A 12,512-nucleotide genomic window follows, 5' to 3' on the forward strand; every position below is an offset into this window, starting at 1 on the left:
TATATATATATATATATATACACACACACACACACACACACACATATACACATTACCATTGTCAATGTACAATATATATATATTTATATATATATACACACACATATATATTTCTCCCTCTCTGTATATACACACACCACACACATGTATATATGAAATACACACACACACACACACACACTTCTACTGTCAAGCACAGAAAGACAAAACTAGGCAAGGGTTCTTTTAGTGTTCATGAAAAAATAGATGTGCTTAGTTGAGAGTGTCCTTAAGTTGCCAGGGGAAAGACAGGATGAATTCACAAAGGGAGATAGTGTTTTTTCTTCTTTTTCTTTGTTTAACTCTTGTATTTGAAATAATCCAGACTTTTGGAAAAGTTACAAAAATAGTACAGAGAATTCTCGTATGCTCTTCCCTCAGATTCCCCAAACATTTCACCCCATTTGTACTTTCTCTTTCTCTCTCTGTGGATATAAATTTTTTTTTCTGAAATGTGTGAGAGTAGAAGGTAGAATGCAGGGCAGGGTGAAAGGCAGAAGGAGAGAGGTGGATTGGGAGGCTTTTTTTTTTTTTTTTAACTTTCTGAGATGGAGTTTCGCTCTTGTCACCCAGGCTGGAGTGCAATGGCACGATCTTGGCTCACTGTAACCTCTGCCTTCTGAGTTCAAGTGATTCTCCTGCTTCAGCCTCCCAAATAGTTGGGATTACAGGATGCCACCACCATGCTCGGCTAATTTTTTGTATTTTTAGTAGAGGGGTTTCACCATGTTGGCCAGGCTGGTCTTGAACTCCTGACCTCTGATGATCCACCTGCCTTGGCCTACCAAAGTGCTGGGATTACAGGCGTGAGGCACTGTGCCTGGCGATTGGGAGGCTTTGGCAGTTACCCAGAGCGCTATGATGAGGGCTGCACCTGGTTGGAAATGATGAGGAAGGTGGGAAGTGGTTAGGTCTGGCATATATATTTTGAAAGGGAGTTTAAATGGGTTGGATGGCAAGAGAGAGAAAAAGAAGTTTTAAGGATGATGTCAAGGATTTTGGCCTGAGTAACTGTTATTGGGATCGGGAAGACTGGGAGGAGTGGGTTATAGCAGGGGGAATCAAAAGTGCGTTTTGGGCATGCTAAATTTGAGGTCTAGAAAGAGATGTCAAGAAGTGTTGGCGGTGGCTCACGCCTGTAATTCCAGCACTTTGGGAGGCCAAGGCGGGCAGATCACCTGAGGTCGAGTTCGACACCAGATTGATAATTATTAAAATCGATCATTGATATTTAATGATTTATAATATTATTGCTTCTAATATCGCAGGGGGTGTACACCTACCTGTGATGTCATTCCTAATATCCAGGGACGGAGAGCATGATATTAGTTTTAATATCGCAGTAGGTATACACTCACCCTGTGACACTGATCCTAACATCCAGGGGGTGGAGGATGACATGACTCTCAACATAGCAATGAACGGACAGCCACCCGGTGATATTGTTCCTGGTATTCACAGAAGAAGCGTATGATATTACTCCCAATATCTCAGGGAGGGTACAGCTCTTCTGTGATATGGTTCCTAGTATCTGGAGGGGGAGAGGATGACAATAATCGCAGTATCGCAGGCTGTGTTCACTCACCCTGTGATATTGTTATTAATATCCTGGAAGGGAGAGGATGATATGACTCCCCATAGAGCAGGAGGCGGACACCCAGCCTGGGATATTGTTCGTAATATCTCAAGGTCAAGAGGTGGATATGACTCCCAGTATCGCAGACACCGTGCACCCCTGTGTGATACTCTTCCTGATATCCGGAAGGGAGAAGATGGTATTAATCCCCATATCGCAGGAGGTGAACACACACTCTGTGCTGTCTTTCCGAATTTGCAGGGGGAGAGAGGATAATATTATTCCCAATATTGCAGAAGATGTACACGCCCCCCCGTGATATTGTCCTTAATATTCCAAGGCACAGAAGATGATGTTACTCCCAACATTGCAGAAAGTGTCCACCCCCCAGTGATGTTGTTCCTGTGATCCCGGAGGGAAGAGGATGATACTACTTTCAACCCCTGCACCCTGCAATGCTCTCACCCTGCAACACCGACACCCAGCTCAAGCTGACATGGGACCAGAGGTGCTGGCTGGGGGTGTTGATTGCTTCTCTTTTCTCCCTTGCCAGACTCAGTAGAGGAAGTTGAGATCGAGCAGTCGCAGGAACAATGTGAGTTTTGCTGGTGGCTCAGTCTTCCTCTGGTTATGAGCTGGGCCTTGGGGTAACGCCGGGATAGGTGACAGAGCTGAGTATGGTGGGCATTGGATCCGGCTGTCACCCCTCTATGGTTTGGGCTGGGGACTTGGGGGACGTCGCCTGAGGTGGGCCTGAACCTCCTGTCTGCTCTGGCACTGGAGGCCGTGGGGTCCCACATTTCTTCCAGTGAACATGCTGGCCCCCGCCTGGTCCCCGACTGAGGTGGGGCATCCTTTCCACTGCTGGGGCCCACATGTAACTGTGGGTTCCTTTCTCATGACCTGGAGAAGCTGCAGCTCGCCCTGTGCTCTGCTTCAGAGATAGGAGGCCACACAGCCCTCAGTGGGTGGCAGAATTCAGAGCCTTTAGTTGCAGGGGCCTCAACCTAGGTCGCTGAAGGGTCTGCTCCTTCCTGAGGGGCTGATTCAGGGAGGCCCTCCCGTCTCCCCTCTACGGCTCTGTCTCTTCCCCTCACACAGGCATGTGGACAGCCTGGGGATGTGGACGCCCCAAGGACCCTTGGAAGTTCCCTGGGAATGGGATCCATCCCAGTACATTTGGGATGCAGCACAAGGTCCCAGAGGAGGCCCAGGAACCAGTGGGGAAGGGAAGGCTGTTGTAGGTTTGCCTCGGGGAGGGGGTGGTTCCACCCTCTGCCAAAGTCCCTGGAGCAAAGGCATGTCGCTCTCCAGCTGCCCTGGAGGCCAGGGTGGTGGCTGGGAGGGGCTCTCTGCCTCTGCCGGGTGGGGGAGATTTCTTAGCTAATCTAGTGTAGTCAAGTCAGACATTTGTCTCTAAATCATATTTATGTTTTTAATTCCAAGGCTTTACAGACGAATAAGGAGACAGTTTGTATTGAAAATATATTTTACATGTGAGCTTGAAACAGAGTCTGCTTAAATCTAGGTTTTTTCCTTCCCAGTAATGCCTCCTTTCATCCCAGGTTTTCCAACAGGAAATGCGCTTGTTTGCTCACCTCTGGAAGGGGGCTTTGGCTAGGAATCCACGGAAGCCAGCAGGTGCCAGGCTACTTGAGCAGCCTGGCCTTTGTTAACCCTTTAGGAACTGTGGGCTTCAGGATTTCAGACCCTCCAAGGTGAAGGTGGCCACAGGGGCCTGGAAGCTTTCCCATCCTTCCTGCAGGGATGGTCCGTGTCCCTGCACGGAGCTGGGTACCTAGGTACAACACCCCTGTCCTGTGCCGTTGGTGGCTTTACCAATTTTGCATAGCAGCTTTTGAGCTGATCAGTAGCTCTGATTGGCTGTTGAGGATTTCATGGATTCCTGTACCCCATCGGGGGGCCCAATATGCTGACAGAAGTTACATTTGTAGTTGTGGTGCTGCATATACATGGGTCCAGTTAGAAGGCTTTGATTCTTTCTAAAGGGAAAGGCATCTCTGAGGGATCACTGAGCTGACATAGTCTCCTCAAACCATGCTGTCAGGTGGGCGACAAAGCAGGACAGGAGGGTGATTTTGTAGGAGAGTCGGGCCACGGGCGTGCGTGTTCTCTCTGTCCCCATAGTGCCGGAGTTCCTACGTGCTCCAGGCCCCGGCTTTGCATTGCACATAATTCTCAAGGGCTCATGGCAAGCTGCACTAGGGACACAGAGGGCGGGGATGCGGGGATCCTGTCCCCAGTGGACCAAGGACTCACTGCTGGACTCTAATCTGTCCAGGTGTTTTTGTGACTTGCAGAAATACCTCCACCTTGCCTGGGCCCAGAGCCACAGGAGACCCTGCAGAAGGTGAAGAATGTTCTGGAACAATGCAAGTCCTGCCCAGGCTGCCCCCAGGAGCCAGCGTCCTTGGGTCTCTGTGCGGCATCCAGCAACATGAGCTTGCAGGACCCTGAGGAGCCCTCCTTCTGCTTGGAAGCTGAGGACGACTGGGAAGACCCAGAGGCTCTGAGCTCGCTGCTGCTGTTCCTGAACACCCCCGGGTACAAGGCCAGCTTCTGTGGCCTGTACGACGTGGCATTGCCATGGCTGAGCAGCGTGTTCTGCAGCTTTAGCGACAAGAGGAGCTGACTGGGTGCCTGGCACAGGCCTGAGGGGCGGCCAAGAAAGCTGGCTTCCTCATGGCCCTGGCCAGGCTCTGCTTCCTCCTGGGGCAGCTGTGCAGCAGGAGGCTCAAGCTGTCCCAGGCCCGGGTGTACTTTGAGGAAGCACTGGGGGCCTGGAGGCAGCTTCGGGGACCTGTTCCTGATGATGGCTGTGTACGCCAACCTGACCAGCATTTACCGGAAGCAGAAGAACTGGGAGAAGTGTACACAGGTGGTTCCCAAAGCCATGGCCCTGCTTCTGGGATCGCCTGGCCACATCTGCAGCACTGAGGCAGAGGGGGAGCTCCAGAAGCTGGCACTGTGGCGGGCAGCCAGAACCTGCAGGCCGAGGCACGGGCCTGCTTCCGGCTGGTCAGACACCACGTGTACCTCAAGCAGCCCGAGGAGGCCCTGCCCTTCCTAGAGTGGCTGCTGCTTTTGCACAGGGAGCCCCAGAGGCTGCATAGCTCTCAGACCGCTCCCTACTCCTGGCTGACATCTCCAGCCGCAAGTGCCTGCCCCACCTGTTGCTGAGCTGTGTCAAGGTGACCTCATTGAGGGCACAGGACTCGTGGGCCGGCTCGCTGAGTAGCGTGAACCTGGTGCTCCAGAACGTCCTCCAGCCCCACAACCTCCCCACCCAGACTTCCTACTACCTCAGGCCAGCACTGGCCTCCCTAACCCCAGGCACAGGCCAGGCACTGCGCAGCCTTCTCCACAGCAGCCTGGCCCAGCTGTACAGCCCCCATGGCTACCATGGCCCGGCCATTGCCTTCATGACGCAAGCCAGTGCTGTTGCCAGAGTCCGTGCCACTGTGGACTGCCTGGTGGCTCTGGCCTGGCTGCACGTGCTTCATGGGCAGGGCCCGGTGGCCCTGGACATCCTGCAGTCTGTCCAGGATGCAGTGGTGGCCAGCGAGGACCAGGAGGGCGTGAATGCCAACATGGTGGCCGTGGCTCTGAAGATGACGGGCCAGACGAGGCAGGCAGCCAAGGGCTACTACCGTACCCTATGGGCAGCTCGGGACCTGGGCCTGCGGAGGAACCAGGCAGTGGTGCTGGCCAACTTCTGGGCCCTGTGCCTGCACGTGGGTGCCAGCAGGCTGGCCCAGCACTACCTCCTGGAGGCTGTGCGGCTGTTCTGGAGGCTGCCCTGCGGGGAGTGTGGGCGGGACTTCACCCACGTGCTCCTGCAGCTGGGCCACCTCTGCACCCTTCAGGGCCCGGCCCAGCAGGGCAAGGGCTACTACGAGTGGGCCCTTCTGGTCACTGTAGAGATGGGCCACGTGGAGAGTGAGTGCCCCGTTTCCTCCTGTGCGCATTCCAGGCCACTCGGGTCAGGGCACACCTGGGGTTTGTGATTCAGAAGCAAGAGGTGGTTTTTCCACCATCGAAAATGCCGAGTCGTGGCCAACAGCAGATGTTGGCAAGCACGCTGGAGCCAGGCCGTTCCCACGCAGGGCCAGGCCCTCTGTGCCCTACTGGGACAGCCAGCTCTTCCCGGTTTGTCCAGGGACCATCCTGCCTTGAGCACTGAAAGTCCTGCGTGCTGGGAATCCCTGGCCATAACCCTGGGGTCAAGGCAGGCTCTGCTGTGCTGGGACTTGGGGCCCCTCCAGAAGCCAGGCCCTGAATGCCGGTCCTTGTGTCCATGTTACCTGCTTGGTATCTTGGCAGCCTGTGCAAGGCGCCATCCCACTTCACAGAGGACACAGGGGCAGGTGATTGCCCAAAGCTGCAGAGCAATTCATGCAAAAGCAGCTCGTTGTGCAGAGTGTGCCCGGCCCCACCCACAAATGGGGTTTGTGGGGTCCTCGAGTGGCAGTGGCTGAGCGTGGGAATGTGAGCTTCAGGCCAGAAAAGCCACAAAAGGGTGAGTGGCGTGATGGCGGGGCAGCACTTGGCCCCTGGTTAGGGAAGCCTCTTTAGTCTGGGACCAGAGGGTTGAGAGGATTTAGTCAAGTAATAGGTGGTGGGGGTGGGGACGGTGGGGAGGGGCTGGTGGTGGAGCCTGTGTGAAGGCGGAGGAATGAGCTGGTGAGGGTGAGTGAGCGGGGGTGTGAGTGGGGGTGAGTGAGCCGGGCTTACGCAGGGAGGTGCAGAGTTGGGGGTGGGTGGGTTGGGCGCTGGATGGTGAGAAGCTCTGCTGGAGAGCTAAGCAGGACCTGGGGCCTCAGGCTGTGGCTTGGCCTTTTCCCCAAGAGCACTGGGGAGCCTTGGAGTGCTATGGAATAGTCACTGCAGACTGAGTAGTGAACGGACGGTAGGTGGGCAGGGCTGTCCAAAATCTAGGCCACAGAGGATAGATGAGGAAGTTGAGTCTAGGGAAATGGCCAAGACAAGGGATACTGTTGCGGGTCCCCTCTGCCCTGCAGCGCTTTGTTCATCCTCCCAGGATGGACATCATGGCATAGTGAGATCACTCAGTGGTGCCTCCTGTGGCCAAATCTGCCCATTTCCCAGCACAGGCCTGGCACCCACTCCTGGCCCTAGGAGGGATGAGATTTTGGAAAGGACCATGTGAAGGGGCCCCGGTCCCACACATCTGCCCAAGGAGGGGTGGGGGTTCAGACCCAGGCTTCTTCCCCAGGGGCATTCTCTGACTGAAAGGAGACCCTCCAGGAACCCAGCGCCCCAGGCCCCACTGCGGGGAGGGGCGCAAAGGGGGCGGGGGAGCAGGGCAGGGGGCAGAGGGAAGCTGGCCCAGCAGCCCGTCCTTGGGATCATTTGGTTCCTTGGCATCAGATTCTTTGAGCTGCTGGGCCTGGGGTCGTCCCAGGGCTGTGGATGGCCCGTGAGTCCCAGCTTGAGCCTCCCTTGTTGGGTGACATGTCTTCCCATCCCTGCCTGCACACCTCCCCAAAGGTCATCTCAACCCCAGCAGAGGCAGTACGTGCACTCTGGGCTGTTCTTACTACGGTGGCTTTCGTCATATGACCTGTGCCTGCCCTGTGTCTTCACTCCTGGCCTTCATCTGTGCCCTTAAATGTGACCACAGCAGCCACCTGTGGCTTCTCTCCACAGAAGACGGAGCCAGTTGTGTCACCTGCTTCCCTGGGGCAGGGTTTCAAGGTCTCTCGTCCCATGTGGCCCACTCGACTTCCCCCGAGCATCCTGACCTGGTGTAACCATGGCCCTGGCCACCCCACTCAAAGGGCCCACTAACATTGCTGCAGTTACACCCCCTCGAGTGTTGGACTTACTGAGCGAGCAGGGAAGGAGCCAGATTCCATGGGGACCCGGGAGACTGATTCCAGTCTTGGCCTCAGGTTCACAGAAGGAAAATGGCGAGTGTGCTAGAGCCATGCTTCTCAAAGTGTGGTGCCTGGACCAGCAGAGCGGCATCCATGTCACCTAGGAGCTTGTGGCAAGTGGGAGTTCTAGGGCCTGCCCCAATCCTGTGGAGCCAGAAGCTCTTGGGGCAGGGCCACCAAGCTATGCAGACAGGCGTCCGGGTGACTGTGATGCTTGCACATCTTGAGAACCATCGGCCTAGATAGCCTCTGAATACTAACGTCTCCTGGTGCGTCTGGAGAAGACACAGGCCATGTCTGGGAGGCAGGGGAGATGGACTAGCACACTCCTCCTGCCACAGGGCAGCATGATGCTCGATTCCCTCAGAAGGATGTCCTTCATCTTTTCCATGCCATGTGTTCACCCTGGCTCTCCCAGCAGTCTGGGAAGAGCAGAACACTGCACACACAAGAGGGCCATTCCCAGTCCCCACATTCCAGATTCATCTGTCACCAGACCCACGGGAAAGGCAGACTGGTTCCGGGAGGATGAGAGCCCTCTTTCTGACACCTGTGTCTGATTCCAGGGCCTACAAATCCGCTTTGGACTACACCAAACGAAGTCTGGGGATTTTCATCGACCTCCAGAAGAAAGAGGAGGCGTCACATGCCTGGCTGCAAGCAGGGAAGATCTATTACATCCTGCAGCAGAGCAAGCTGGTGGACATATACATCCAGGTGAGTGGCAAGGGATGCAGGAGGGCCCCTGTGCTGTTCGCTCTCTGTCCATCCATCCATCATTCATCCATCCTTTCACCCGTCTATCCATCCGTTCATCTGTCCATCCGCCCATCCTTCCTTCATCTGTTTACCTGTTCATCATTTATCCATCCATCCTTCCATCGTCTACCCATCCATCCCTCCATCTATCCATCCACCTGTCCATCCATCCAACTGTTCATCCTTCTGTCCATCCATCATCCATCCGTCTGTGTACCTGTTCATCCATCTTTCCATTATCCATCCATTCAGCTGTTGATCCTTCTATCCATCCATCTTCCATCCTTTTATCATTCATCCATTCACCCGTCCTTCCATCCATTCTTCCATCCTCCATCTACTCACCTGCTCATCCTTCCATCTATCCATCATCCATCCATCCTTCTATCATCTATCCATCTGTTCATCATTCCATTCATCCTTCATGCATTCTTATAATCCATTAACCCACCATCCACCTGTTCATCCGTCCGTCCATCCATCTTTCCATCCAGCCTTCCATCATCCACTCACCTCCTGTTCATCTTTCCATCCATCAACCATCCATTCACCTGTTCATCCTTCTTTCCATCATCCATTCATCCTTCCGTCATCCATCTGTTCACCTGTTCATCCTTTCATCCATCCATGCACTCACCTCCTGTTCATCCTTCCATCATTCATCCATCCATCCGTTCATTCATCCTTCCATCAACCATCCATTCACCTGTTCATCCTCCCATCCATACATCATCCATCCTTTCACCCATCCATCATTCATCCGTCCACCCACCAATCTACCTATTAATACATCCTTCATCTGTCCATTTGTTTATCCATACATTTGTCTATCCACCCATCTATCCATCCATATGTACATACATCATCTACCCACCCATACATTCATCATTCTAACCACCCACCCACCCATTCATCTATCCATCTGTCTGTCCGTCCATCCATGCATCCATCTATCCACACACCCATCCATCCGTGTCTATACATCTGCTGATCCATTCATCCACTCATTCTTAAGCCACTGCTGAGCATCTGTTGTATGCCTTTTCCCTCCCTCCAACTGGTTCCCTCATATCCTCCCCAAATTGCCAGCATCTTCTCCCTGAGGGCAGAGGCGTGGCCACTCAGTTAACACACAGAAGAACCTGCTCCAAGCGACACGTGGCTCATCTCCTTACAAAATGCATCTATCGTAGCGGCTGCCTTCAGAGGCTTTCCCAAACACAGTATGATCTGGAACAAACTGTGAAGCCCACGAACCTGGTGAAGCTTTCATTATTGAGCACCGGCTGTATACCTCCTTGAGCTGAGGAGAGGGATCAAGAGCTCATGTCCAAGCGGGGACCAGGCCCACCCACACACACAGTTGGCGTGCGGCCCTGAGCTGTGGCAGGGATGTGGCAACCCAGAAAGGAGCCAGGGTATGGGCTCCCAGCAATCTGGGGGCCGCGGAGACTGGTGTGAGTGCAGGAAGAGTGGGCTAGGGCTAGCCCTGGTGGTAGGATTCACAGGGGTCGGGCTCCTGGGCTGCAGCTGCTCAGTCACCTCCTGGCACTCAGGTTCATGAGTTCACTGTCCTCATGCCAGTGGTGGGGGCAGCCCCAATGCACAGGGTGTGAAAAATGCTCAGGTGTACCTGCAGTGTGTGAGAGGAAGAAGGCTGGTGAAGGTGGGCGTGGCCTCAGGTGTGGGTCCTGAGGGAACGTCTGCCTCCTTTCAGGTGGCACAGAATGTGGCCCTGTACACAGCGACCCCAACCTCGGGCTGGAGCTGTTTGAGGCAGCTGGAGACATCGTCAATGGGGCCTGGGAGCTGGAGAAAGCCGTGTCGTTCTACCAGATGAGCTGGCCTGTGGGCTGATGTGGGTGAGCCTCAGGGGCACCTGGAGGGCTGAGGCAGAGGTGTGGCAGGGCAGAGGTCTCCCACCTGGAAGCAGGGCCACCCATGCACATGCTTAGTTTTCTAGTGGTCTCACTGGGAACGCTATTGACTGTGCCCCCTGCCCGGGACAAACGCTTGGGGCCTGGACATAGCAATGGCCTTACCCTTTCACCTGGTGATCTCAAGCAACCATGAGCGGGAAGTCCTGTCCCCATTTTACAGATGAGGAAACTGAGGCTCAGAGAGGCACAGGGACATGTCAGAGGACACACAGCATGTCAGTGGGAGGCCCAGGACCAGGGCCCAGGTCTGCATGCACCCCGAAGTGGGGACGGCTTCTCCCTTCCTCTGAGCTCACAGTATGGCTCAGCCCTGGGCACAGATCCGTGTATTTTTAGAGCAGAGATGAGTGCTGGCTCCCCCCAGTCAGACCCCCGGTGCTCAGGTGGGAGAGGCCGGTCTGAGGCTGCCGGGTGTCGTTGGATGGGCCTTAGACGACTCTTCAGCCCCCAACTTGGGTGTCTGAACCGTGTGTTATCCCAGAGCACAGAGCTGTGTCGAGATCCAGGGCTAGCTGGGGCGTGGGAAGCTCCCAGCACATGTTTGAGCTCTGAGGAGGGCGCTGGGCAAGGTGGGTTCCGCGGGAAGCCTGACCCCACCTGCCTGTGTGGTGGGACCGGACCCTGCCCCTGGCAGTGACTACGGGCAACCACAAGGCAGAGCTGTGGCTATGCAACAAGCTGGTGGCACCCCAGGAGGGCTTGGAATTTGCCCACATGGCCCTAGCACTCAGCATCACCCTGGGTAAGTCCCCTGAGCGCCCACCCTGCCAGGACCCACACTTTGCCAGAGCCCAGTCTCCAGGTCTGCAGGGCAGGAGCTGAAACAGCTGCTGGATTTTCCTGGTCTCCTGTCCAGGTAGGCAGATCTGCCCAGCTGGCTTCACCCGTCCAGCCGTGGGGCCCAGTCCGAGGTCTCTCACGCAGTGCGGAGCTCGCTGCCTGGCTGAGCTCTGCTTCCTCTGCCTCTTCCCGCTGCTGACCACAAGGGCTGCCCAGTGTGCCCTCTGCCTTCCAGACATGCCAGGCATCTCATTGGTCCTTGTATGTACCAGGCTGAGTGGCATATTCCCTTTCTCTTGTGCCCTTCCCACCCTCATCAACCACACGGCTCTCTGGCTGATGAAGTCCCATTTCCCCTTTCAGCAGCCTGCCCCTTAAGGCTGGGCATCCACTGATGCTGTGCCAGGGTTGTCTGTCTTCCTCCGGAGACAGGGAGCCCTGGGCAGGCCGCATGCCCCAGCGCCCTGTGCCCCAGGGCCCAGTACCCAGGTGTGCAGCTGTGTGGGAATGCATTGAATGCAGGCTCCACAGCACCAGCCCTGAAAAGGGGAGGACATTGGAGACAGCCTAGGTGGGTTTGCGCATCTGTGGGGGGACCTTGAGCTCAGGCACATAGTGACTCCCCAAGGTAGGGGGCTCCGATCATGACACACCCAGGAGGAGTCGGATGTCACATCTGTGAGTTGCCTGGAGCCCTGGTGCCCAGGAGCACCTGGACTGCATGGCTTCTGGGCTCCCCAGGTTAAAACCAGTGAGCAAAGGCAGGTGGCTATGTGTAGGCACAGAGCTGGGCCATGCAAGTCCGACTTTGCCAAAGCCTCACAGTAGACGGGGGCAGGCCTTATTAGTTCTGCTTTTCAGATGGGAAACTGAGTCTGGGAACCCTGAAGGGACTGCCCAGAGCTGCCCAGGTGACTGCAGGTGCCTGGAGGGAAGCCAGGTGCTGCCCGGGGTCTGCATACCTGCTCCTGAGGGACCTGTACCCTGCCTACCCCAGGGAGCCACATCCTCACACCTGCCCCTTTGGCCTGCACCTCAGGGAACGAGCGCATGGCCTACCATCGGTTGGCCCATGGCAAGCTGGCAGAGCTCTACCTCAAGGCCCTGTCACTCTACAACTCGCCTCTGGAGTTCGACGAGGAGACCCTCTACTACGTGAAGGTGTACCTGGTGCTCGGTGACATCATCTATGTCACCAAAGGTGGGTGGGGAGGGGCAGGGCTTGGGGTGTTCCTGGCCCCCTTGGAGTGGGATCTCCACCCAGACCCCAGGGACCTGGGTTCCAGCCTTCCTTAGGAATGGCCCCGTGGCCTCCCTGAAGCTCTGCACCTGGCTGGAGGAGCCGGCAAGGTTAGCAGATACAACCCAGCTCCCAAGCTGGCCAGGCCCCACCCTCAAGAACTCAGTCTCAGCCAGGGAGGCTAACACATGAGTGGGCAATGGTGGCCTCTGGGTAAAGGGGGATCATAGTCAGGGGGCCCTCCTGGAGGAGGTGAC

At 55.7% G+C, this 12,512-nt stretch overlaps 1 pseudogene; it reads left to right on the forward strand.

Annotated features, from left to right (window-relative positions):
- Nucleotides 1-2,168: 2,168 nt before the first annotated feature.
- Nucleotides 2,169-12,491, forward strand: LOC111533963 (annotated as a pseudogene).
- Nucleotides 12,492-12,512: the final 21 nt, after the last annotated feature.

This window comes from Piliocolobus tephrosceles, unplaced genomic scaffold (assembly GCF_002776525.5).
Source record: "Piliocolobus tephrosceles isolate RC106 unplaced genomic scaffold, ASM277652v3 unscaffolded_26009, whole genome shotgun sequence".
In the NCBI taxonomy this organism is placed as follows: domain Eukaryota; kingdom Metazoa; phylum Chordata; class Mammalia; order Primates; family Cercopithecidae; genus Piliocolobus; species Piliocolobus tephrosceles.